Below are 19,104 nucleotides of genomic sequence, written 5' to 3'. Positions count from 1 at the left end.
TAGCTTCTGGGGTGGTCCTTGTGGCCTTGGGTGTCAGTGGTGGCCTGGGCCGCGTCCTCAGGGTCCGTGTTCGGCCTGTGTGGGCGCGCGGTGATTGTGTTGGCCGTGGAGGTGTGGGTGCGTGCCGGGAGGGTGGTGGCCAGGCTCGAGAGCGCTGCGGAGGGGCTGGTGGGTGCCTACGGCCATACCACCCTGAGAACGCCCGATCTCGTCTGATCTCGGAAGCTAAGCAGGGTCGGGCCCGGTTAGTACTTGGATGGGAGACCGCCTGGGAATACCGGGTGCTGTAGGCATCTTTTGGTGCCTTTTGTGCCCAGGAGGTCTCCCGTTTTGCTTGGGCAGGCGAGGGCCGGGGCAGGAGGGAGGGGCAGGTGAGCTTCTGGGGTGGTCCTTGTGGCCTTGGGTGTCAGTGGTGGCCTGGGCCGCGTCCTCAGGGTCCGTGTTCGGCCGGTGTGGTGCGCGCGGTGCTTGTGTTGGCCGTGGAGGTGTGGGTGCGTGCCGGGAGGGTGGTGGCCAGGGCTCGAGAGCGCTGCGGAGGGGCTGGTGGGTTGCCTACGGCCATACCACCCTGAGAACGCCCGATCTCGTCTGATCTCGGAAGCTAAGCAGGGTCGGGCCCGGTTAGTACTTGGATGGGGGAGACCGCTGGGAATACCGGGTGCTGTAGGCATCTTTTGGGCCATTTGTGCCCAGGAGGTCTCCCGTTTTGCTTGGGCAGGCGAGCCGGGGGCAGGAGGGAGGGGGCAGGTGAGCTTCTGGGGTGGTCCTTGTGGCCTTGGGTGTCAGTGGTGGCCTGGGCCGCGTCCTCAGGGTCCGTGTTCGGCCTGTGTGGGCGCGCGGTGCTTGTGGTTGGCCGTGGAGGGTGTGGGTGCGTGCCGGGAGGGTGGTGGCCAGGGCTCGAGAGCGCTGCGGAGGGGCTGGTGGGGTGCCTACGGCCATACCACCCTGAGAACGCCCGATCTCGTCTGATCTCGGAAGCTAAGCAGGGTCGGGCCCGGTTAGTACTTGGATGGGAGACCGCCTGGGGAATACCGGGTGCTGTAGGCATCTTTTGGTGGCCTTTTGTGCCCAGGAGGTCTCCCGTTTTGCTTGGGCAGGCGAGGCCGGGGGCAGGAGGGAGGGGGCAGGTGAGCTTCTGGGGTGGTCCTTGTGGCCTTGGGTGTCAGTGGTGGCCTGGGCCGCGTCTCAGGGTCCGTGTTCGGGCCTGTGTGGGCGCGCGGTGATTGTGTTGGCCGTGGAGGTGTGGGTGCGTGCGGGAGGGGTGGTGGCCAGGGCTCGAGAGCGCTGCGGAGGGGCTGGTGGGTGCCTACGGCCATACCACCCTGAGAACGCCCGATCTCGTCTGATCTCGGAAGCTAAGCAGGGTCGGGCCCGGTTAGTACTTGGATGGGAGACCGCCTGGGAATACCGGGTGCTGTAGGCATCTTTTGGTGCCTTTTGTGCCCAGGAGGTCTCCCGTTTTGCTTGGGCAGGCGAGGCCGGGGGCAGGAGGGAGGGGGCAGGTGAGCTTCTGGGGTGGTCCTTGTGGCCTTGGGTGTCAGTGGTGGCCTGGGCCGCGTCCTCAGGGTCCGTGTTCGGCCTGTGTGGGCGCGCGGTGATTGTGTTGGCCGTGGAGGTGTGGGTGCGTGCCGGGGAGGGTGGTGGCCAGGGCTCGAGAGCGCTGCGGAGGGGCTGGTGGGTGCCTACGGCCATACCACCCTGAGAACGCCCGATCTCGTCTGATCTCGGAAGCTAAGCAGGGTCGGGCCCGGTTAGTACTTGGATGGGAGACCGCCTGGGAATACCGGGTGCTGTAGGCATCTTTTGGTGCCATTTGTGCCCAGGAGGTCTCCCGTTTTGCTTGGGCAGGCGAGGCCGGGGGCAGGAGGGAGGGGGCAGGTGAGCTTCTGGGGTGGTCCTTGTGGCCTTGGGTGTCAGTGGTGGCCTGGGCCGCGTCCTCAGGGTCCGTGTTCGGCCTGTGTGGGCGCGCGGTGATTGTGTTGGCCGTGGAGGTGTGGGTGCGTGCCGGGAGGGTGGTGGCCAGGGCTCGAGAGCGCTGCGGAGGGGCTGGTGGGTGCCTACGGCCATACCACCCTGAGAACGCCCGATCTCGTCTGATCTCGGAAGCTAAGCAGGGTCGGGCCCGGTTAGTACTTGGATGGGAGACCGCCTGGGAATACCGGGTGCTGTAGGCATCTTTTGGTGCCTTTTGTGCCCAGGAGGTCTCCCGTTTTGCTTGGGCAGGCGAGGCCGGGGGCAGGAGGGATGGGGGCAGGTGAGCTTCTGGGGTGGTCCTTGTGGCCTTGGGTGTCAGTGGTGGCCTGGGCCGCGTCCTCAGGGTCCGTGTTCGGCCTGTGTGGGCGCGCGGTGCTTGTGTTGGCCGTGGAGGTGTGGGTGCGTGCCGGGAGGGTGGTGGCCAGGGCTCGAGAGCGCTGCGGAGGGGCTGGTGGGTGCCTACGGCCATACCACCCTGAGAACGCCCGATCTCGTCTGATCTCGGAAGCTAAGCAGGGTCGGGCCCGGTTAGTACTTGGATGGGAGACCGCCTGGGAATACCGGGTGCTGTAGGCATCTTTTGGTGCCATTTGTGCCCAGGAGGTCTCCCGTTTTGCTTGGGCAGGCGAGGCCGGGGGCAGGAGGGAGGGGGCAGGTGAGCTTCTGGGGTGGTCCTTGTGGCCTTGGGTGTCAGTGGTGGCCTGGGCCGCGTCCTCAGGGTCCGTGTTCGGCCTGTGTGGGCGCGCGGTGATTGTGTTGGCCGTGGAGGTGTGGGTGCGTGCCGGGAGGGTGGTGGCCAGGGCTCGAGAGCGCTGCGGAGGGGCTGGTGGGTGCCTACGGCCATACCACCCTGAGAACGCCCGATCTCGTCTGATCTCGGAAGCTAAGCAGGGTCGGGCCCGGTTAGTACTTGGATGGGAGACCGCCTGGGAATACCGGGTGCTGTAGGCATCTTTTGGTGCCTTTTGTGCCCAGGAGGTCTCCCGTTTTGCTTGGGCAGGCGAGGCCGGGGGCAGGAGGGAGGGGGCAGGTGAGCTTCTGGGGTGGTCCTTGTGGCCTTGGGTGTCAGTGGTGGCCTGGGCCGCGTCTCCAGGGTCCGTGTTCGGCCTGAGTGGGCGCGCGGTGCTTGTGTTGGCCGTGGAGGTGTGGGTGCGTGCCGGGAGGGTGGTGGCCAGGGCTCGAGAGCGCTGCGGAGGGGCTGGTGGGTGCCTACGGCCATACCACCCTGAGAACGCCCGATCTCGTCTGATCTCGGAAGCTAAGCAGGGTCGGGCCCGGTTAGTACTTGGATGGGAGACCGCCTGGGAATACCGGGTGCTGTAGGCATCTTTTGGTGCCTTTTGTGCCCAGGAGGTCTCCCGTTTTGCTTGGGCAGGCGAGGCCGGGGGCAGGAGGGAGGGGGCAGGTGAGCTTCTGGGTGGTCCTTGTGGCCTTGGGTGTCAGTGGTGGCCTGGGCCGCGTCCTCAGGGTCCGTGTTCGGCCTGTGTGGGCGCGCGGTGATTGTGTTGGCCGTGGAGGTGTGGGTGCGTGCCGGGAGGGTGGTGGCCAGGGCTCGAGAGCGCTGCGGAGGGGCTGGTGGGTGCCTACGGCCATACCACCCTGAGAACGCCCGATCTCGTCTGATCTCGGAAGCTAAGCAGGGTCGGGCCCGGTTAGTACTTGGATGGGAGACCGCCTGGGAATACCGGGTGCTGTAGGCATCTTTTGGTGCCTTTTGTGCCAGGAGGTCTCCCGTTTTGCTTGGGCAGGCGAGGCTGGGGGCAGGAGGGAGGGGGCAGGTGAGCTTCTGGGGTGGTCCTTGTGGCCTTGGGTGTCAGTGGTGGCCTGGGCCGCGTCCTCAGGGTCCGTGTTCGGCCTGTGTGGGCGCGCGGTGATTGTGTTGGCCGTGGAGGTGTGGGTGCGTGCCGGGAGGGTGGTGGCCAGGGCTCGAGAGCGCTGCGGAGGGGCTGGTGGGTGCCTACGGCCATACCACCCTGAGAACGCCCGATCTCGTCTGATCTCGGAAGCTAAGCAGGGTCGGGCCCGGTTAGTACTTGGATGGGAGACCGCCTGGGAATACCGGGTGCTGTAGGCATCTTTTGGTGCCTTTTGTGCCCAGGAGGTCTCCCGTTTTGCTTGGGCAGGCGAGGCCGGGGGCAGGAGGGAGGGGCAGGTGAGCTTCTGGGGTGGTCCTTGTGGCCTTGGGTGTCAGTGGTGGCCTGGGCCGCGTCCTCAGGGTCCGTGTTCGGCCTGTGTGGGCGCGCGGTGCTTGTGTTGGCCGTGGAGGTGTGGGTGCGTGCCGGGAGGGTGGTGGCCAGGGCTCGAGAGCGCTGCGGAGGGGCTGGTGGGTGCCTACGGCCATACCACCCTGAGAACGCCCGATCTCGTCTGATCTCGGAAGCTAAGCAGGGTCGGGCCCGGTTAGTACTTGGATGGGAGACCGCCTGGGAATACCGGGTGCTGTAGGCATCTTTTGGTGCCATTTGTGCCCAGGAGGTCTCCCGTTTTGCTTGGGCAGGCGAGGCCGGGGGCAGGAGGGAGGGGGCAGGTGAGCTTCTGGGGTGGTCCTTGTGGCCTTGGGTGTCAGTGGTGGCCTGGGCCGCGTCCTCAGGGTCCGTGTTCGGCCTGTGTGGGCGCGCGGTGATTGTGTTGGCCGTGGAGGTGTGGGTGCGTGCCGGGAGGGTGGTGGCCAGGGCTCGAGAGCGCTGCGGAGGGGCTGGTGGGTGCCTACGGCCATACCACCCTGAGAACGCCCCGATCTCGTCTGATCTCGGAAGCTAAGCAGGGTCGGGCCCGGTTAGTACTTGGATGGGAGACCGCCTGGGAATACCGGGTGCTGTAGGCATCTTTTGGTGCCTTTTGTGCCCAGGAGGTCTCCCGTTTTGCTTGGGCAGGCGAGGCCGGGGGCAGGAGGGAGGGGGCAGGTGAGCTTCTGGGGTGGCCCTTGTGGCCTTGGGTGTCAGTGGTGGCCTGGGCCGCGTCTCCAGGGTCCGTGGTCGGCCTGAGTGGGCGCGCGGTGCTTGTGTTGGCCGTGGAGGTGTGGGTGCGTGCCGGGAGGGTGGTGGCCAGGGCTCGAGAGCGCTGCGGAGGGGCTGGTGGGTGCCTACGGCCATACCACCCTGAGAACGCCCGATCTCGTCTGATCTCGGAAGCTAAGCAGGGTCGGGCCCGGTTAGTACTTGGATGGGAGACCGCCTGGGAATACCGGGTGCTGTAGGCATCTTTTGGTGCCTTTTGTGCCCAGGAGGTCTCCCGTTTTGCTTGGGCAGGCGAGGCCGGGGGCAGGAGGGAGGGGGCAGGTGAGCTTCTGGGGTGGTCCTTGTGGCCTTGGGTGTCAGTGGTGGCCTGGGCCGCGTCCTCAGGGTCCGTGGTCGGCCTGAGTGGGCGCGCGGTGCTTGTGTTGGCCGTGGAGGTGTGGGTGCGTGCCGGGAGGGTGGTGGCCAGGGCTCGAGAGCGCTGCGGAGGGGCTGGTGGGTGCCTACGGCCATACCACCCTGAGAACGCCCGATCTCGTCTGATCTCGGAAGCTAAGCAGGGTCGGGCCCGGTTAGTACTTGGATGGGAGACCGCCTGGGAATACCGGGTGCTGTAGGCATCTTTTGGTGCCTTTTGTGCCCAGGAGGTCTCCCGTTTTGCTTGGGCAGGCGAGGCCGGGGGCAGGAGGGAGGGGGCAGGTGAGCTTCTGGGGTGGTCCTTGTGGCCTTGGGTGTCAGTGGTGGCCTGGGCCGCGTCCTCAGGGTCCGTGTTCGGCCTGTGTGGGCGCGCGGTGCTTGTGTTGGCCGTGGAGGTGTGGGTGCGTGCCGGGAGGGTGGTGGCCAGGGCTCGAGAGCGCTGCGGAGGGGCTGGTGGGTGCCTACGGCCATACCACCCTGAGAACGCCCGATCTCGTCTGATCTCGGAAGCTAAGCAGGGTCGGGCCCGGTTAGTACTTGGATGGGAGACCGCCTGGGAATACCGGGTGCTGTAGCATCTTTTGGTGCCTTTTGTGCCCAGGAGGTCTCCCGTTTTGCTTGGGCAGGCGAGGCCGGGGGCAGGAGGGAGGGGGCAGGTGAGCTTCTGGGGTGGTCCTTGTGGCCTTGGGTGTCAGTGGTGGCCTGGGCCGCGTCCTCAGGGTCCGTGGTCGGCCTGTGTGGGCGCGCGGTGATTGTGTTGGCCGTGGAGGTGTGGGTGCGTGCCGGGAGGGTGGTGGCCAGGGCTCGAGAGCGCTGCGGAGGGGCTGGTGGGTGCCTACGGCCATACCACCCTGAGAACGCCCGATCTCGTCTGATCTCAGGAAGCTAAGCAGGGTCGGGCCCGGTTAGTACTTGGATGGGAGACCGCCTGGGAATACCGGGTGCTGTAGGCATCTTTTGGTGCCTTTGTGCCCAGGAGGTCTCCCGTTTTGCTTGGGCAGGCGAGGCCGGGGGCAGGAGGGAGGGGGCAGGTGAGCTTCTGGGGTGGTCCTTGTGGCCTTGGGTGTCAGTGGTGGCCTGGGCCGCGTCCTCAGGGTCCGTGGTCGGCCTGAGTGGGCGCGCGGTGCTTGTGTTGGCCGTGGAGGTGTGGGTGCGTGCCGGGAGGGTGGTGGCCAGGGCTCGAGAGCGCTGCGGAGGGGCTGGTGGGTGCCTACGGCCATACCACCCTGAGAACGCCCGATCTCGTCTGATCTCGGAAGCTAAGCAGGTCGGGCCCGGTTAGTACTTGGATGGGAGACCGCCTGGGAATACCGGGTGCTGTAGGCATCTTTTGGTGCCTTTTGTGCCCAGGAGGTCTCCCGTTTTGCTTGGGCAGGCGAGGCCGGGGGCAGGAGGGAGGGGGCAGGTGAGCTTCTGGGGTGGTCCTTGTGGCCTTGGGTGTCAGTGGTGGCCTGGGCCGCGTCCTCAGGGTCCGTGGTCGGCCTGAGTGGGCGCGCGGTGCTTGTGTTGGCCGTGGAGGTGTGGGTGCGTGCCGGGAGGGTGGTGGCCAGGGCTCGAGAGCGCTGCGGAGGGGCTGGTGGGTGCCTACGGCCATACCACCCTGAGAACGCCCGATCTCGTCTGATCTCGGAAGCTAAGCAGGGTCGGGCCCGGTTAGTACTTGGATGGGAGACCGCCTGGGAATACCGGGTGCTGTAGGCATCTTTTGGTGCCTTTTGTGCCCAGGAGGTCTCCCGTTTTGCTTGGGCAGGCGAGGCCGGGGGCAGGAGGGAGGGGGCAGGTGAGCTTCTGGGGTGGTCCTTGTGGCCTTGGGTGTCAGTGGTGGCCTGGGCCGCGTCCTCAGGGTCCGTGGTCGGCCTGTGTGGGCGCGCGGTGATTGTGTTGGCCGTGGAGGTGTGGGTGCGTGCCGGGAGGGTGGTGGCCAGGGCTCGAGAGCGCTGCGGAGGGGCTGGTGGGTGCCTACGGCCATACCACCCTGAGAACGCCCGATCTCGTCTGATCTCGGAAGCTAAGCAGGGTCGGGCCCGGTTAGTACTTGGATGGGAGACCGCCTGGGAATACCGGGTGCTGTAGCATCTTTTGGTGCCTTTTGTGCCCAGGAGGTCTCCCGTTTTGCTTGGGCAGGCGAGGCCGGGGGCAGGAGGGAGGGGGCAGGTGAGCTTCTGGGGTGGTCCTTGTGGCCTTGGGTGTCAGTGGTGGCCTGGGGCCGCGTCCTCAGGGGTCCGTGGTCGGCCTGAGTGGGCGCGCGGTGCTTGTGTTGGCCGTGGAGGTGTGGGTGCGTGCCGGGAGGGTGGTGGCCAGGGCTCGAGAGCGCTGCGGAGGGGCTGGTGGGTGCCTACGGCCATACCACCCTGAGAACGCCCGATCTCGTCTGATCTCGAAGCTAAGCAGGGTCGGGCCCGGTTAGTACTTGGATGGAGACCGCCTGGGAATACCGGGTGCTGTAGGCATCTTTTGGTGCCTTTTGTGCCCAGGAGGTCTCCCGTTTTGCTTGGGCAGGCGAGGCCGGGGGCAGGAGGGAGGGGGCAGGTGAGCTTCTGGGGTGGTCCTTGTGGCCTTGGGTGTCAGTGGTGGCCTGGGCCGCGTCCTCAGGGTCCGTGGTCGGCCTGAGTGGGCGCGCGGTGCTTGTGTTGGCCGTGGAGGTGTGGGTGCGTGCCGGGAGGGTGGTGGCCAGGGCTCGAGAGCGCTGCGGAGGGGCTGGTGGGTGCCTACGGCCATACCACCCTGAGAACGCCCGATCTCGTCTGATCTCGGAAGCTAAGCAGGGTCGGGCCCGGTTAGTACTTGGATGGGAGACCGCCTGGGAATACCGGGTGCTGTAGGCATCTTTTGGTGCCTTTTGTGCCCAGGAGGTCTCCCGTTTTGCTTGGGCAGGCGAGGCCGGGGGCAGGAGGGAGGGGGCAGGTGAGCTTCTGGGGTGGCCCTTGTGGCCTTGGGTGTCCGTGGTGGCCTGGGCCGCGTCTCCAGGGTCCGTGGTCGGCCTGAGTGGGCGCGCGGTGCTTGTGTTGGCCGTGGAGGTGTGGGTGCGTGCCGGGAGGGTGGTGGCCAGGGCTCGAGAGCGCTGCGGAGGGGCTGGTGGGTGCCTACGGCCATACCACCCTGAGAACGCCCGATCTCGTCTGATCTCGGAAGCTAAGCAGGGTCGGGCCCGGTTAGTACTTGGATGGGAGACCGCCTGGGAATACCGGGTGCTGTAGGCATCTTTTGGTGCCTTTTGTGCCCAGGAGGTCTCCCGTTTTGCTTGGGCAGGCGAGGCCGGGGGCAGGAGGGAGGGGGCAGGTGAGCTTCTGGGGTGGTCCTTGTGGCCTTGGGTGTCAGTGGTGGCCTGGGCCGCGTCCTCAGGGTCCGTGGTCGGCCTGAGTGGGCGCGCGGTGCTTGTGTTGGCCGTGGAGGTGTGGGTGCGTGCCGGGAGGGTGGTGGCCAGGGCTCGAGAGCGCTGCGGAGGGGCTGGTGGGTGCCTACGGCCATACCACCCTGAGAACGCCCGATCTCGTCTGATCTCGGAAGCTAAGCAGGGTCGGGCCCGGTTAGTACTTGGATGGAGACCGCCTGGGAATACCGGGTGCTGTAGGCATCTTTTGGTGCCTTTTGTGCCCAGGAGGTCTCCCGTTTTGCTTGGGCAGGCGAGGCCGGGGGCAGGAGGGAGGGGGCAGGTGAGCTTCTGGGGTGGTCCTTGTGGCCTTGGGTGTCAGTGGTGGCCTGGGCCGCGTCCTCAGGGTCCGTGGTCGGCCTGAGTGGGCGCGCGGTGCTTGTGTTGGCCGTGGAGGTGTGGGTGCGTGCCGGGAGGGTGGTGGCCAGGGCTCGAGAGCGCTGCGGAGGGGCTGGTGGGTGCCTACGGCCATACCACCCTGAGAACGCCCGATCTCGTCTGATCTCGGAAGCTAAGCAGGGTCGGGCCCGGTTAGTACTTGGATGGGAGACCGCCTGGGAATACCGGGTGCTGTAGGCATCTTTTGGTGCCTTTTGTGCCCAGGAGGTCTCCCGTTTTGCTTGGGCAGGCGAGGCCGGGGGCAGGAGGGAGGGGGCAGGTGAGCTTCTGGGGTGGTCCTTGTGGCCTTGGGTGTCAGTGGTGGCCTGGGCCGCGTCCTCAGGGTCCGTGTTCGGCCTGTGTGGGCGCGCGGTGATTGTGTTGGCCGTGGAGGTGTGGGTGCGTGCCGGGAGGGTGGTGGCCAGGGCTCGAGAGCGCTGCGGAGGGGCTGGTGGGTGCCTACGGCCATACCACCCTGAGAACGCCCGATCTCGTCTGATCTCGGAAGCTAAGCAGGGTCGGGCCCGGTTAGTACTTGGATGGGAGACCGCCTGGGAATACCGGGTGCTGTAGGCATCTTTTGGTGCCTTTTGTGCCCAGGAGGTCTCCCGTTTTGCTTGGGCAGGCGAGGCCGGGGGCAGGAGGGAGGGGGCAGGTGAGCTTCTGGGGTGGTCCTTGTGGCCTTGGGTGTCAGTGGTGGCCTGGGCCGCGTCCTCAGGGTCCGTGTTCGGCCTGTGTGGGCGCGCGGTGCTTGTGTTGGCCGTGGAGGTGTGGGTGCGTGCCGGGAGGGTGGTGGCCAGGGCTCGAGAGCGCTGCGGAGGGGCTGGTGGGTGCCTACGGCCATACCACCCTGAGAACGCCCGATCTCGTCTGATCTCGGAAGCTAAGCAGGGTCGGGCCCGGTTAGTACTTGGATGGGAGACCGCCTGGGAATACCGGGTGCTGTAGGCATCTTTTGGTGCCTTTTGTGCCCAGGAGGTCTCCCGTTTTGCTTGGGCAGGCGAGGCCGGGGGCAGGAGGGAGGGGGCAGGTGAGCTTCTGGGGTGGTCCTTGTGGCCTTGGGTGTCAGTGGTGGCCTGGGCCGCGTCCTCAGGGTCCGTGTTCGGCCTGTGTGGGCGCGCGGTGCTTGTGTTGGCCGTGGAGGTGTGGGTGCGTGCCGGGAGGGTGGTGGCCAGGGCTCGAGAGCGCTGCGGAGGGGCTGGTGGGTGCCTACGGCCATACCACCCTGAGAACGCCCGATCTCGTCTGATCTCGGAAGCTAAGCAGGGTCGGGCCCGGTTAGTACTTGGATGGGAGACCGCCTGGGAATACCGGGTGCTGTAGGCATCTTTTGGTGCCATTTGTGCCCAGGAGGTCTCCCGTTTTGCTTGGGCAGGCGAGGCCGGGGGCAGGAGGGAGGGGGCAGGTGAGCTTCTGGGGTGGTCCTTGTGGCCTTGGGTGTCAGTGGTGGCCTGGGCCGCGTCCTCAGGGTCCGTGTTCGGCCTGTGTGGGCGCGCGGTGCTTGTGTTGGCCGTGGAGGTGTGGGTGCGTGCCGGGAGGGTGGTGGCCAGGGCTCGAGAGCGCTGCGGAGGGGCTGGTGGGTGCCTACGGCCATACCACCCTGAGAACGCCCGATCTCGTCTGATCTCGGAAGCTAAGCAGGGTCGGGCCCGGTTAGTACTTGGATGGGAGACCGCCTGGGAATACCGGGTGCTGTAGGCATCTTTTGGTGCCTTTTGTGCCCAGGAGGTCTCCCGTTTTGCTTGGGCAGGCGAGGCCGGGGGCAGGAGGGAGGGGGCAGGTGAGCTTCTGGGGTGGTCCTTGTGGCCTTGGGTGTCAGTGGTGGCCTGGGCCGCGTCCTCAGGGTCCGTGTTCGGCCTGTGTGGGCGCGCGGTGATTGTGTTGGCCGTGGAGGTGTGGGTGCGTGCCGGGAGGGTGGTGGCCAGGGCTCGAGAGCGCTGCGGAGGGGCTGGTGGGTGCCTACGGCCATACCACCCTGAGAACGCCCGATCTCGTCTGATCTCGGAAGCTAAGCAGGGTCGGGCCCGGTTAGTACTTGGATGGGAGACCGCCTGGGAATACCGGGTGCTGTAGGCATCTTTTGGTGCCTTTTGTGCCCAGGAGGTCTCCCGTTTTGCTTGGGCAGGCGAGGCCGGGGGCAGGAGGGAGGGGGCAGGTGAGCTTCTGGGGTGGTCCTTGTGGCCTTGGGTGTCAGTGGTGGCCTGGGCCGCGTCCTCAGGGTCCGTGTTCGGCCTGTGTGGGCGCGCGGTGATTGTGTTGGCCGTGGAGGTGTGGGTGCGTGCCGGGAGGGTGGTGGCCAGGGCTCGAGAGCGCTGCGGAGGGGCTGGTGGGTGCCTACGGCCATACCACCCTGAGAACGCCCGATCTCGTCTGATCTCGGAAGCTAAGCAGGGTCGGGCCCGGTTAGTACTTGGATGGGAGACCGCCTGGGAATACCGGGTGCTGTAGGCATCTTTTGGTGCCATTTGTGCCCAGGAGGTCTCCCGTTTTGCTTGGGCAGGCGAGGCCGGGGGCAGGAGGGAGGGGGCAGGTGAGCTTCTGGGGTGGTCCTTGTGGCCTTGGGTGTCAGTGGTGGCCTGGGCCGCGTCCTCAGGGTCCGTGTTCGGCCTGTGTGGGCGCGCGGTGATTGTGTTGGCCGTGGAGGTGTGGGTGCGTGCCGGGAGGGTGGTGGCCAGGGCTCGAGAGCGCTGCGGAGGGGCTGGTGGGTGCCTACGGCCATACCACCCTGAGAACGCCCGATCTCGTCTGATCTCGGAAGCTAAGCAGGGTCGGGCCCGGTTAGTACTTGGATGGGAGACCGCCTGGGAATACCGGGTGCTGTAGGCATCTTTTGGTGCCTTTTGTGCCCAGGAGGTCTCCCGTTTTGCTTGGGCAGGCGAGGCCGGGGGCAGGAGGGAGGGGGCAGGTGAGCTTCTGGGGTGGTCCTTGTGGCCTTGGGTGTCAGTGGTGGCCTGGGCCGCGTCCTCAGGGTCCGTGTTCGGCCTGTGTGGGCGCGCGGTGCTTGTGTTGGCCGTGGAGGTGTGGGTGCGTGCCGGGAGGGTGGTGGCCAGGGCTCGAGAGCGCTGCGGAGGGGCTGGTGGGTGCCTACGGCCATACCACCCTGAGAACGCCCGATCTCGTCTGATCTCGGAAGCTAAGCAGGGTCGGGCCCGGTTAGTACTTGGATGGGAGACCGCCTGGGAATACCGGGTGCTGTAGGCATCTTTTGGTGCCATTTGTGCCCAGGAGGTCTCCCGTTTTGCTTGGGCAGGCGAGGCCGGGGGCAGGAGGGAGGGGGCAGGTGAGCTTCTGGGGTGGTCCTTGTGGCCTTGGGTGTCAGTGGTGGCCTGGGCCGCGTCCTCAGGGTCCGTGTTCGGCCTGTGTGGGCGCGCGGTGATTGTGTTGGCCGTGGAGGTGTGGGTGCGTGCCGGGAGGGTGGTGGCCAGGGCTCGAGAGCGCTGCGGAGGGGCTGGTGGGTGCCTACGGCCATACCACCCTGAGAACGCCCGATCTCGTCTGATCTCGGAAGCTAAGCAGGGTCGGGCCCGGTTAGTACTTGGATGGGAGACCGCCTGGGAATACCGGGTGCTGTAGGCATCTTTTGGTGCCTTTTGTGCCCAGGAGGTCTCCCGTTTTGCTTGGGCAGGCGAGGCCGGGGGCAGGAGGGAGGGGGCAGGTGAGCTTCTGGGGTGGCCCTTGTGGCCTTGGGTGTCAGTGGTGGCCTGGGCCGCGTCTCCAGGGTCCGTGGTCGGCCTGAGTGGGCGCGCGGTGCTTGTGTTGGCCGTGGAGGTGTGGGTGCGTGCCGGGAGGGTGGTGGCCAGGGCTCGAGAGCGCTGCGGAGGGGCTGGTGGGTGCCTACGGCCATACCACCCTGAGAACGCCCGATCTCGTCTGATCTCGGAAGCTAAGCAGGGTCGGGCCCGGTTAGTACTTGGATGGGAGACCGCCTGGGAATACCGGGTGCTGTAGGCATCTTTTGGTGCCTTTTGTGCCCAGGAGGTCTCCCGTTTTGCTTGGGCAGGCGAGGCCGGGGGCAGGAGGGAGGGGGCAGGTGAGCTTCTGGGGTGGTCCTTGTGGCCTTGGGTGTCAGTGGTGGCCTGGGCCGCGTCCTCAGGGTCCGTGTTCGGCCTGTGTGGGCGCGCGGTGATTGTGTTGGCCGTGGAGGTGTGGGTGCGTGCCGGGAGGGTGGTGGCCAGGGCTCGAGAGCGCTGCGGAGGGGCTGGTGGGTGCCTACGGCCATACCACCCTGAGAACGCCCGATCTCGTCTGATCTCGGAAGCTAAGCAGGGTCGGGCCCGGTTAGTACTTGGATGGGAGACCGCCTGGGAATACCGGGTGCTGTAGGCATCTTTTGGTGCCTTTTGTGCCCAGGAGGTCTCCCGTTTTGCTTGGGCAGGCGAGGCTGGGGGCAGGAGGGAGGGGGCAGGTGAGCTTCTGGGGTGGTCCTTGTGGCCTTGGGTGTCAGTGGTGGCCTGGGCCGCGTCCTCAGGGTCCGTGTTCGGCCTGTGTGGGCGCGCGGTGATTGTGTTGGCCGTGGAGGTGTGGGTGCGTGCCGGGAGGGTGGTGGCCAGGGCTCGAGAGCGCTGCGGAGGGGCTGGTGGGTGCCTACGGCCATACCACCCTGAGAACGCCCGATCTCGTCTGATCTCGGAAGCTAAGCAGGGTCGGGCCCGGTTAGTACTTGGATGGGAGACCGCCTGGGAATACCGGGTGCTGTAGGCATCTTTTGGTGCCTTTTGTGCCCAGGAGGTCTCCCGTTTTGCTTGGGCAGGCGAGGCCGGGGGCAGGAGGGAGGGGGCAGGTGAGCTTCTGGGGTGGTCCTTGTGGCCTTGGGTGTCAGTGGTGGCCTGGGCCGCGTCCTCAGGGTCCGTGTTCGGCCTGTGTGGGCGCGCGGTGCTTGTGTTGGCCGTGGAGGTGTGGGTGCGTGCCGGGAGGGTGGTGGCCAGGGCTCGAGAGCGCTGCGGAGGGGCTGGTGGGTGCCTACGGCCATACCACCCTGAGAACGCCCGATCTCGTCTGATCTCGGAAGCTAAGCAGGGTCGGGCCCGGTTAGTACTTGGATGGGAGACCGCCTGGGAATACCGGGTGCTGTAGGCATCTTTTGGTGCCATTTGTGCCCAGGAGGTCTCCCGTTTTGCTTGGGCAGGCGAGGCCGGGGGCAGGAGGGAGGGGGCAGGTGAGCTTCTGGGGTGGTCCTTGTGGCCTTGGGTGTCAGTGGTGGCCTGGGCCGCGTCCTCAGGGTCCGTGTTCGGCCTGTGTGGGCGCGCGGTGATTGTGTTGGCCGTGGAGGTGTGGGTGCGTGCCGGGAGGGTGGTGGCCAGGGCTCGAGAGCGCTGCGGAGGGGCTGGTGGGTGCCTACGGCCATACCACCCTGAGAACGCCCGATCTCGTCTGATCTCGGAAGCTAAGCAGGGTCGGGCCCGGTTAGTACTTGGATGGGAGACCGCCTGGGAATACCGGGTGCTGTAGGCATCTTTTGGTGCCTTTTGTGCCCAGGAGGTCTCCCGTTTTGCTTGGGCAGGCGAGGCCGGGGGCAGGAGGGAGGGGGCAGGTGAGCTTCTGGGGTGGCCCTTGTGGCCTTGGGTGTCAGTGGTGGCCTGGGCCGCGTCTCCAGGGTCCGTGGTCGGCCTGAGTGGGCGCGCGGTGCTTGTGTTGGCCGTGGAGGTGTGGGTGCGTGCCGGGAGGGTGGTGGCCAGGGCTCGAGAGCGCTGCGGAGGGGCTGGTGGGTGCCTACGGCCATACCACCCTGAGAACGCCCGATCTCGTCTGATCTCGGAAGCTAAGCAGGGTCGGGCCCGGTTAGTACTTGGATGGGAGACCGCCTGGGAATACCGGGTGCTGTAGGCATCTTTTGGTGCCTTTTGTGCCCAGGAGGTCTCCCGTTTTGCTTGGGCAGGCGAGGCCGGGGGCAGGAGGGAGGGGGCAGGTGAGCTTCTGGGGTGGTCCTTGTGGCCTTGGGTGTCAGTGGTGGCCTGGGCCGCGTCCTCAGGGTCCGTGTTCGGCCTGTGTGGGCGCGCGGTGATTGTGTTGGCCGTGGAGGTGTGGGTGCGTGCCGGGAGGGTGGTGGCCAGGGCTCGAGAGCGCTGCGGAGGGGCTGGTGGGTGCCTACGGCCATACCACCCTGAGAACGCCCGATCTCGTCTGATCTCGGAAGCTAAGCAGGGTCGGGCCCGGTTAGTACTTGGATGGGAGACCGCCTGGGAATACCGGGTGCTGTAGGCATCTTTTGGTGCCTTTTGTGCCCAGGAGGTCTCCCGTTTTGCTTGGGCAGGCGAGGCTGGGGGCAGGAGGGAGGGGGCAGGTGAGCTTCTGGGGTGGTCCTTGTGGCCTTGGGTGTCAGTGGTGGCCTGGGCCGCGTCCTCAGGGTCCGTGTTCGGCCTGTGTGGGCGCGCGGTGCTTGTGTTGGCCGTGGAGGTGTGGGTGCGTGCCGGGAGGGTGGTGGCCAGGGCTCGAGAGCGCTGCGGAGGGGCTGGTGGGTGCCTACGGCCATACCACCCTGAGAACGCCCGATCTCGTCTGATCTCGGAAGCTAAGCAGGGTCGGGCCCGGTTAGTACTTGGATGGGAGACCGCCTGGGAATACCGGGTGCTGTAGGCATCTTTTGGTGCCTTTTGTGCCCAGGAGGTCTCCCGTTTTGCTTGGGCAGGCGAGGCCGGGGGCAGGAGGGAGGGGGCAGGTGAGCTTCTGGGGTGGTCCTTGTGGCCTTGGGTGTCAGTGGTGGCCTGGGCCGCGTCTCCAGGGTCCGTGGTCGGCCTGAGTGGGCGCGCGGTGCTTGTGTTGGCCGTGGAGGTGTGGGTGCGTGCCGGGAGGGTGGTGGCCAGGGCTCGAGAGCGCTGCGGAGGGGCTGGTGGGTGCCTACGGCCATACCACCCTGAGAACGCCCGATCTCGTCTGATCTCGGAAGCTAAGCAGGGTCGGGCCCGGTTAGTACTTGGATGGGAGACCGCCTGGGAATACCGGGTGCTGTAGGCATCTTTTGGTGCCTTTTGTGCCCAGGAGGTCTCCCGTTTTGCTTGGGCAGGCGAGGCCGGGGGCAGGAGGGAGGGGGCAGGTGAGCTTCTGGGGTGGTCCTTGTGGCCTTGGGTGTCAGTGGTGGCCTGGGCCGCGTCCTCAGGGTCCGTGTTCGGCCTGTGTGGGCGCGCGGTGCTTGTGTTGGCCGTGGAGGTGTGGGTGCGTGCCGGGAGGGTGGTGGCCAGGGCTCGAGAGCGCTGCGGAGGGGCTGGTGGGTGCCTACGGCCATACCACCCTGAGAACGCCCGATCTCGTCTGATCTCGGAAGCTAAGCAGGGTCGGGCCCGGTTAGTACTTGGATGGGAGACCGCCTGGGAATACCGGGTGCTGTAGGCATCTTTTGGTGCCTTTTGTGCCCAGGAGGTCTCCCGTTTTGCTTGGGCAGGCGAGGCCGGGGGCAGGAGGGAGGGGGCAGGTGAGCTTCTGGGGTGGCCCTTGTGGCCTTGGGTGTCAGTGGTGGCCTGGGCCGCGTCCTCAGGGTCCGTGTTCGGCCTGTGTGGGCGCGCGGTGATTGTGTTGGCCGTGGAGGTGTGGGTGCGTGCCGGGAGGGTGGTGGCCAGGGCTCGAGAGCGCTGCGGAGGGGCTGGTGGGTGCCTACGGCCATACCACCCTGAGAACGCCCGATCTCGTCTGATCTCGGAAGCTAAGCAGGGTCGGGCCCGGTTAGTACTTGGATGGGAGACCGCCTGGGAATACCGGGTGCTGTAGGCATCTTTTGGTGCCATTTGTGCCCAGGAGGTCTCCCGTTTTGCTTGGGCAGGCGAGGCCGGGGGCAGGAGGGAGGGGGCAGGTGAGCTTCTGGGGTGGTCCTTGTGGCCTTGGGTGTCAGTGGTGGCCTGGGCCGCGTCCTCAGGGTCCGTGTTCGGCCTGTGTGGGCGCGCGGTGATTGTGTTGGCCGTGGAGGTGTGGGTGCGTGCCGGGAGGGTGGTGGCCAGGGCTCGAGAGCGCTGCGGAGGGGCTGGTGGGTGCCTACGGCCATACCACCCTGAGAACGCCCGATCTCGTCTGATCTCGGAAGCTAAGCAGGGTCGGGCCCGGTTAGTACTTGGATGGGAGACCGCCTGGGAATACCGGGTGCTGTAGGCATCTTTTGGTGCCTTTTGTGCCCAGGAGGTCTCCCGTTTTGCTTGGGCAGGCGAGGCCGGGGGCAGGAGGGAGGGGGCAGGTGAGCTTCTGGGGTGGTCCTTGTGGCCTTGGGTGTCAGTGGTGGCCTGGGCCGCGTCCTCAGGGTCCGTGTTCGGCCTGTGTGGGCGCGCGGTGATTGTGTTGGCCGTGGAGGTGTGGGTGCGTGCCGGGAGGGTGGTGGCCAGGGCTCGAGAGCGCTGCGGAGGGGCTGGTGGGTGCCTACGGCCATACCACCCTGAGAACGCCCGATCTCGTCTGATCTCGGAAGCTAAGCAGGGTCGGGCCCGGTTAGTACTTGGATGGGAGACCGCCTGGGAATACCGGGTGCTGTAGGCATCTTTTGGTGCCTTTTGTGCCCAGGAGGTCTCCCGTTTTGCTTGGGCAGGCGAGGCCGGGGGCAGGAGGGAGGGGGCAGGTGAGCTTCTGGGGTGGTCCTTGTGGCCTTGGGTGTCAGTGGTGGCCTGGGCCGCGTCCTCAGGGTCCGTGTTCGGCCTGTGTGGGCGCGCGGTGATTGTGTTGGCCGTGGAGGTGTGGGTGCGTGCCGGGAGGGTGGTGGCCAGGGCTCGAGAGCGCTGCGGAGGGGCTGGTGGGTGCCTATGGCCATACCACCCTGAGAACGCCCGATCTCGTCTGATCTCGGAAGCTAAGCAGGGTCGGGCCCGGTTAGTACTTGGATGGGAGACCGCCTGGGAATACCGGGTGCTGTAGGCATCTTTTGGTGCCTTTTGTGCCCAGGAGGTCTCCCGTTTTGCTTGGGCAGGCGAGGCCGGGGGCAGGAGGGAGGGGGCAGGTGAGCTTCTGGGGTGGTCCTTGTGGCCTTGGGTGTCAGTGGTGGCCTGGGCCGCGTCCTCAGGGTCCGTGGTCGGCCTGAGTGGGCGCGCGGTGCTTGTGTTGGCCGTGGAGGTGTGGGTGCGTGCCGGGAGGGTGGTGGCCAGGGCTCGAGAGCGCTGCGGAGGGGCTGGTGGGTGCCTACGGCCATACCACCCTGAGAACGCCCGATCTCGTCTGATCTCGGAAGCTAAGCAGGGTCGGGCCCGGTTAGTACTTGGATGGGAGACCGCCTGGGAATACCGGGTGCTGTAGGCATCTTTTGGTGCCTTTTGTGCCCAGGAGGTCTCCCGTTTTGCTTGGGCAGGCGAGGCCGGGGGCAGGAGGGAGGGGGCAGGTGAGCTTCTGGGGTGGTCCTTGTGGCCTTGGGTGTCAGTGGTGGCCTGGGCCGCGTCCTCAGGGTCCGTGTTCGGCCTGTGTGGGCGCGCGGTGATTGTGTTGGCCGTGGAGGTGTGGGTGCGTGCCGGGAGGGTGGTGGCCAGGGCTCGAGAGCGCTGCGGAGGGGCTGGTGGGTGCCTACGGCCATACCACCCTGAGAACGCCCGATCTCGTCTGATCTCGGAAGCTAAGCAGGGTCGGGCCCGGTTAGTACTTGGATGGGAGACCGCCTGGGAATACCGGGTGCTGTAGGCATCTTTTGGTGCCTTTTGTGCCCAGGAGGTCTCCCGTTTTGCTTGGGCAGGCGAGGCCGGGGGCAGGAGGGAGGGGGCAGGTGAGCTTCTGGGGTGGTCCTTGTGGCCTTGGGTGTCAGTGGTGGCCTGGGCCGCGTCCTCAGGGTCCGTGTTCGGCCTGTGTGGGCGCGCGGTGCTTGTGTTGGCCGTGGAGGTGTGGGTGCGTGCCGGGAGGGTGGTGGCCAGGGCTCGAGAGCGCTGCGGAGGGGCTGGTGGGTGCCTACGGCCATACCACCCTGAGAACGCCCGATCTCGTCTGATCTCGGAAGCTAAGCAGGGTCGGGCCCGGTTAGTACTTGGATGGGAGACCGCCTGGGAATACCGGGTGCTGTAGGCATCTTTTGGTGCCTTTTGTGCCCAGGAGGTCTCCCGTTTTGCTTGGGCAGGCGAGGCCGGG

The 19,104-nt window shown here is 66.6% G+C and overlaps 50 non-coding genes and 1 pseudogene across 50 annotated transcripts; all 51 read left to right on the top strand.

Annotated features, from left to right (window-relative positions):
- Positions 1–174: 174 nt before the first annotated feature.
- Positions 175–293, top strand: LOC143694970 (5S ribosomal RNA). The gene has a single exon (XR_013183795.1). It is a non-coding gene; the product is annotated as a 5S ribosomal RNA (ribosomal RNA).
- A 257-nt stretch (positions 294–550) lies between these two features.
- LOC143694934 (5S ribosomal RNA) lies at positions 551–670 on the top strand. The gene has a single exon (XR_013183759.1). It is a non-coding gene; the product is annotated as a 5S ribosomal RNA (ribosomal RNA).
- Positions 671–927: 257 nt separating this feature from the next.
- LOC143694926 (5S ribosomal RNA) lies at positions 928–1,047 on the top strand. Its single transcript, XR_013183751.1, has one exon. It is a non-coding gene; the product is annotated as a 5S ribosomal RNA (ribosomal RNA).
- Positions 1,048–1,304: 257 nt separating this feature from the next.
- LOC143694969 (5S ribosomal RNA) lies at positions 1,305–1,423 on the top strand. Its single transcript, XR_013183794.1, has one exon. It is a non-coding gene; the product is annotated as a 5S ribosomal RNA (ribosomal RNA).
- A 257-nt stretch (positions 1,424–1,680) lies between these two features.
- LOC143694968 (5S ribosomal RNA) lies at positions 1,681–1,799 on the top strand. The gene has a single exon (XR_013183793.1). It is a non-coding gene; the product is annotated as a 5S ribosomal RNA (ribosomal RNA).
- Positions 1,800–2,055: 256 nt separating this feature from the next.
- LOC143694967 (5S ribosomal RNA) lies at positions 2,056–2,174 on the top strand. The gene has a single exon (XR_013183792.1). It is a non-coding gene; the product is annotated as a 5S ribosomal RNA (ribosomal RNA).
- Positions 2,175–2,431: 257 nt separating this feature from the next.
- On the top strand, positions 2,432–2,550 carry LOC143694966 (5S ribosomal RNA). The gene has a single exon (XR_013183791.1). It is a non-coding gene; the product is annotated as a 5S ribosomal RNA (ribosomal RNA).
- Positions 2,551–2,806: 256 nt separating this feature from the next.
- Positions 2,807–2,925, top strand: LOC143694965 (5S ribosomal RNA). Its single transcript, XR_013183790.1, has one exon. It is a non-coding gene; the product is annotated as a 5S ribosomal RNA (ribosomal RNA).
- A 256-nt stretch (positions 2,926–3,181) lies between these two features.
- On the top strand, positions 3,182–3,300 carry LOC143694963 (5S ribosomal RNA). The gene has a single exon (XR_013183787.1). It is a non-coding gene; the product is annotated as a 5S ribosomal RNA (ribosomal RNA).
- A 255-nt stretch (positions 3,301–3,555) lies between these two features.
- LOC143694962 (5S ribosomal RNA) lies at positions 3,556–3,674 on the top strand. Its single transcript, XR_013183786.1, has one exon. It is a non-coding gene; the product is annotated as a 5S ribosomal RNA (ribosomal RNA).
- A 255-nt stretch (positions 3,675–3,929) lies between these two features.
- Positions 3,930–4,048, top strand: LOC143694961 (5S ribosomal RNA). The gene has a single exon (XR_013183785.1). It is a non-coding gene; the product is annotated as a 5S ribosomal RNA (ribosomal RNA).
- A 255-nt stretch (positions 4,049–4,303) lies between these two features.
- LOC143694960 (5S ribosomal RNA) lies at positions 4,304–4,422 on the top strand. Its single transcript, XR_013183784.1, has one exon. It is a non-coding gene; the product is annotated as a 5S ribosomal RNA (ribosomal RNA).
- Positions 4,423–4,678: 256 nt separating this feature from the next.
- LOC143694924 (5S ribosomal RNA) lies at positions 4,679–4,798 on the top strand. Its single transcript, XR_013183749.1, has one exon. It is a non-coding gene; the product is annotated as a 5S ribosomal RNA (ribosomal RNA).
- Positions 4,799–5,054: 256 nt separating this feature from the next.
- On the top strand, positions 5,055–5,173 carry LOC143694959 (5S ribosomal RNA). The gene has a single exon (XR_013183782.1). It is a non-coding gene; the product is annotated as a 5S ribosomal RNA (ribosomal RNA).
- A 256-nt stretch (positions 5,174–5,429) lies between these two features.
- On the top strand, positions 5,430–5,548 carry LOC143694958 (5S ribosomal RNA). The gene has a single exon (XR_013183781.1). It is a non-coding gene; the product is annotated as a 5S ribosomal RNA (ribosomal RNA).
- A 256-nt stretch (positions 5,549–5,804) lies between these two features.
- Positions 5,805–5,923, top strand: LOC143694930 (5S ribosomal RNA). The gene has a single exon (XR_013183755.1). It is a non-coding gene; the product is annotated as a 5S ribosomal RNA (ribosomal RNA).
- A 255-nt stretch (positions 5,924–6,178) lies between these two features.
- Positions 6,179–6,298, top strand: LOC143694933 (5S ribosomal RNA). Its single transcript, XR_013183758.1, has one exon. It is a non-coding gene; the product is annotated as a 5S ribosomal RNA (ribosomal RNA).
- Positions 6,299–6,553: 255 nt separating this feature from the next.
- LOC143694931 (5S ribosomal RNA) lies at positions 6,554–6,671 on the top strand. The gene has a single exon (XR_013183756.1). It is a non-coding gene; the product is annotated as a 5S ribosomal RNA (ribosomal RNA).
- Positions 6,672–6,927: 256 nt separating this feature from the next.
- On the top strand, positions 6,928–7,046 carry LOC143694957 (5S ribosomal RNA). Its single transcript, XR_013183780.1, has one exon. It is a non-coding gene; the product is annotated as a 5S ribosomal RNA (ribosomal RNA).
- Positions 7,047–7,302: 256 nt separating this feature from the next.
- Positions 7,303–7,421, top strand: LOC143694929 (5S ribosomal RNA). The gene has a single exon (XR_013183754.1). It is a non-coding gene; the product is annotated as a 5S ribosomal RNA (ribosomal RNA).
- A 257-nt stretch (positions 7,422–7,678) lies between these two features.
- LOC143694935 (5S ribosomal RNA) lies at positions 7,679–7,795 on the top strand (annotated as a pseudogene).
- A 256-nt stretch (positions 7,796–8,051) lies between these two features.
- On the top strand, positions 8,052–8,170 carry LOC143694956 (5S ribosomal RNA). Its single transcript, XR_013183779.1, has one exon. It is a non-coding gene; the product is annotated as a 5S ribosomal RNA (ribosomal RNA).
- Positions 8,171–8,426: 256 nt separating this feature from the next.
- LOC143694954 (5S ribosomal RNA) lies at positions 8,427–8,545 on the top strand. The gene has a single exon (XR_013183778.1). It is a non-coding gene; the product is annotated as a 5S ribosomal RNA (ribosomal RNA).
- A 256-nt stretch (positions 8,546–8,801) lies between these two features.
- LOC143694927 (5S ribosomal RNA) lies at positions 8,802–8,919 on the top strand. The gene has a single exon (XR_013183752.1). It is a non-coding gene; the product is annotated as a 5S ribosomal RNA (ribosomal RNA).
- A 256-nt stretch (positions 8,920–9,175) lies between these two features.
- Positions 9,176–9,294, top strand: LOC143694953 (5S ribosomal RNA). The gene has a single exon (XR_013183777.1). It is a non-coding gene; the product is annotated as a 5S ribosomal RNA (ribosomal RNA).
- A 256-nt stretch (positions 9,295–9,550) lies between these two features.
- LOC143694951 (5S ribosomal RNA) lies at positions 9,551–9,669 on the top strand. The gene has a single exon (XR_013183775.1). It is a non-coding gene; the product is annotated as a 5S ribosomal RNA (ribosomal RNA).
- Positions 9,670–9,925: 256 nt separating this feature from the next.
- LOC143694950 (5S ribosomal RNA) lies at positions 9,926–10,044 on the top strand. The gene has a single exon (XR_013183774.1). It is a non-coding gene; the product is annotated as a 5S ribosomal RNA (ribosomal RNA).
- Positions 10,045–10,300: 256 nt separating this feature from the next.
- Positions 10,301–10,419, top strand: LOC143694949 (5S ribosomal RNA). The gene has a single exon (XR_013183773.1). It is a non-coding gene; the product is annotated as a 5S ribosomal RNA (ribosomal RNA).
- Positions 10,420–10,675: 256 nt separating this feature from the next.
- Positions 10,676–10,794, top strand: LOC143694948 (5S ribosomal RNA). The gene has a single exon (XR_013183772.1). It is a non-coding gene; the product is annotated as a 5S ribosomal RNA (ribosomal RNA).
- A 256-nt stretch (positions 10,795–11,050) lies between these two features.
- Positions 11,051–11,169, top strand: LOC143694947 (5S ribosomal RNA). The gene has a single exon (XR_013183771.1). It is a non-coding gene; the product is annotated as a 5S ribosomal RNA (ribosomal RNA).
- A 256-nt stretch (positions 11,170–11,425) lies between these two features.
- Positions 11,426–11,544, top strand: LOC143694946 (5S ribosomal RNA). Its single transcript, XR_013183770.1, has one exon. It is a non-coding gene; the product is annotated as a 5S ribosomal RNA (ribosomal RNA).
- Positions 11,545–11,800: 256 nt separating this feature from the next.
- LOC143694945 (5S ribosomal RNA) lies at positions 11,801–11,919 on the top strand. The gene has a single exon (XR_013183769.1). It is a non-coding gene; the product is annotated as a 5S ribosomal RNA (ribosomal RNA).
- A 256-nt stretch (positions 11,920–12,175) lies between these two features.
- LOC143694944 (5S ribosomal RNA) lies at positions 12,176–12,294 on the top strand. Its single transcript, XR_013183768.1, has one exon. It is a non-coding gene; the product is annotated as a 5S ribosomal RNA (ribosomal RNA).
- Positions 12,295–12,550: 256 nt separating this feature from the next.
- LOC143694943 (5S ribosomal RNA) lies at positions 12,551–12,669 on the top strand. Its single transcript, XR_013183767.1, has one exon. It is a non-coding gene; the product is annotated as a 5S ribosomal RNA (ribosomal RNA).
- Positions 12,670–12,925: 256 nt separating this feature from the next.
- On the top strand, positions 12,926–13,044 carry LOC143694942 (5S ribosomal RNA). The gene has a single exon (XR_013183766.1). It is a non-coding gene; the product is annotated as a 5S ribosomal RNA (ribosomal RNA).
- Positions 13,045–13,300: 256 nt separating this feature from the next.
- Positions 13,301–13,419, top strand: LOC143694940 (5S ribosomal RNA). The gene has a single exon (XR_013183764.1). It is a non-coding gene; the product is annotated as a 5S ribosomal RNA (ribosomal RNA).
- Positions 13,420–13,675: 256 nt separating this feature from the next.
- Positions 13,676–13,794, top strand: LOC143694939 (5S ribosomal RNA). Its single transcript, XR_013183763.1, has one exon. It is a non-coding gene; the product is annotated as a 5S ribosomal RNA (ribosomal RNA).
- Positions 13,795–14,050: 256 nt separating this feature from the next.
- Positions 14,051–14,169, top strand: LOC143694938 (5S ribosomal RNA). The gene has a single exon (XR_013183762.1). It is a non-coding gene; the product is annotated as a 5S ribosomal RNA (ribosomal RNA).
- A 256-nt stretch (positions 14,170–14,425) lies between these two features.
- LOC143694937 (5S ribosomal RNA) lies at positions 14,426–14,544 on the top strand. Its single transcript, XR_013183761.1, has one exon. It is a non-coding gene; the product is annotated as a 5S ribosomal RNA (ribosomal RNA).
- A 256-nt stretch (positions 14,545–14,800) lies between these two features.
- Positions 14,801–14,919, top strand: LOC143694936 (5S ribosomal RNA). The gene has a single exon (XR_013183760.1). It is a non-coding gene; the product is annotated as a 5S ribosomal RNA (ribosomal RNA).
- A 256-nt stretch (positions 14,920–15,175) lies between these two features.
- On the top strand, positions 15,176–15,294 carry LOC143694932 (5S ribosomal RNA). The gene has a single exon (XR_013183757.1). It is a non-coding gene; the product is annotated as a 5S ribosomal RNA (ribosomal RNA).
- A 256-nt stretch (positions 15,295–15,550) lies between these two features.
- LOC143694921 (5S ribosomal RNA) lies at positions 15,551–15,669 on the top strand. The gene has a single exon (XR_013183746.1). It is a non-coding gene; the product is annotated as a 5S ribosomal RNA (ribosomal RNA).
- A 256-nt stretch (positions 15,670–15,925) lies between these two features.
- Positions 15,926–16,044, top strand: LOC143694920 (5S ribosomal RNA). The gene has a single exon (XR_013183745.1). It is a non-coding gene; the product is annotated as a 5S ribosomal RNA (ribosomal RNA).
- A 256-nt stretch (positions 16,045–16,300) lies between these two features.
- LOC143694919 (5S ribosomal RNA) lies at positions 16,301–16,419 on the top strand. Its single transcript, XR_013183744.1, has one exon. It is a non-coding gene; the product is annotated as a 5S ribosomal RNA (ribosomal RNA).
- Positions 16,420–16,675: 256 nt separating this feature from the next.
- On the top strand, positions 16,676–16,794 carry LOC143694915 (5S ribosomal RNA). Its single transcript, XR_013183740.1, has one exon. It is a non-coding gene; the product is annotated as a 5S ribosomal RNA (ribosomal RNA).
- Positions 16,795–17,050: 256 nt separating this feature from the next.
- On the top strand, positions 17,051–17,169 carry LOC143694975 (5S ribosomal RNA). The gene has a single exon (XR_013183800.1). It is a non-coding gene; the product is annotated as a 5S ribosomal RNA (ribosomal RNA).
- A 256-nt stretch (positions 17,170–17,425) lies between these two features.
- LOC143694964 (5S ribosomal RNA) lies at positions 17,426–17,544 on the top strand. The gene has a single exon (XR_013183788.1). It is a non-coding gene; the product is annotated as a 5S ribosomal RNA (ribosomal RNA).
- A 256-nt stretch (positions 17,545–17,800) lies between these two features.
- Positions 17,801–17,919, top strand: LOC143694922 (5S ribosomal RNA). The gene has a single exon (XR_013183747.1). It is a non-coding gene; the product is annotated as a 5S ribosomal RNA (ribosomal RNA).
- Positions 17,920–18,175: 256 nt separating this feature from the next.
- LOC143694952 (5S ribosomal RNA) lies at positions 18,176–18,294 on the top strand. Its single transcript, XR_013183776.1, has one exon. It is a non-coding gene; the product is annotated as a 5S ribosomal RNA (ribosomal RNA).
- Positions 18,295–18,550: 256 nt separating this feature from the next.
- LOC143694941 (5S ribosomal RNA) lies at positions 18,551–18,669 on the top strand. Its single transcript, XR_013183765.1, has one exon. It is a non-coding gene; the product is annotated as a 5S ribosomal RNA (ribosomal RNA).
- A 256-nt stretch (positions 18,670–18,925) lies between these two features.
- LOC143694909 (5S ribosomal RNA) lies at positions 18,926–19,044 on the top strand. The gene has a single exon (XR_013183734.1). It is a non-coding gene; the product is annotated as a 5S ribosomal RNA (ribosomal RNA).
- The last annotated feature ends 60 nt before the right edge of the window (positions 19,045–19,104 follow it).

Source organism: Agelaius phoeniceus, chromosome 10, assembly GCF_051311805.1.
Source record: "Agelaius phoeniceus isolate bAgePho1 chromosome 10, bAgePho1.hap1, whole genome shotgun sequence".
Lineage (NCBI taxonomy): Eukaryota > Metazoa > Chordata > Aves > Passeriformes > Icteridae > Agelaius > Agelaius phoeniceus.
This window is presented reverse-complemented; position numbering and strand designations above follow the sequence as displayed.